Raw genomic sequence first — 321 nt, 5'->3', positions numbered from 1 at the left:
ATAATTTTTTACTTATTTTATTTACATTTATCGAAAAAAATATACACATATATTTTCATTTAGCCATTTAAAAAAAATGGGTAGACATATATTACAACATATTGGTTTGTAAATAGGATATGTTATACAAAAAATAGTAGACATATTCTTTTAACCATATAAACTTGAGATCAGACCTTTGACTATTGAAAAAAAATTAAGGTTTTGTTTAGTTGAAAGGAAGGAAATAGAAAAAAAAATTAGAGAGAAAAAAAAGAAAAGTAAAAAATTGGATTTTTTTTATTTAAATAAATTAAAAATTTAAAATTATCATAATCTTTT

The 321-nt window shown here is 18.4% G+C and overlaps 1 protein-coding gene across 1 annotated transcript in view; it reads right to left on the bottom strand.

Moving 5' to 3' along the window:
* LOC107643749 (transcription factor bHLH49) overlaps positions 1-321 on the bottom strand; it is a 7,271-nt gene that overhangs the window by 5,713 nt on the left and 1,237 nt on the right. The window lies entirely within an intron of this gene.

Source organism: Arachis ipaensis, chromosome B05 (genome assembly GCF_000816755.2).
Source record: "Arachis ipaensis cultivar K30076 chromosome B05, Araip1.1, whole genome shotgun sequence".
NCBI classification, from domain to species: Eukaryota; Viridiplantae; Streptophyta; class Magnoliopsida; order Fabales; family Fabaceae; genus Arachis; species Arachis ipaensis.
This window is presented reverse-complemented; position numbering and strand designations above follow the sequence as displayed.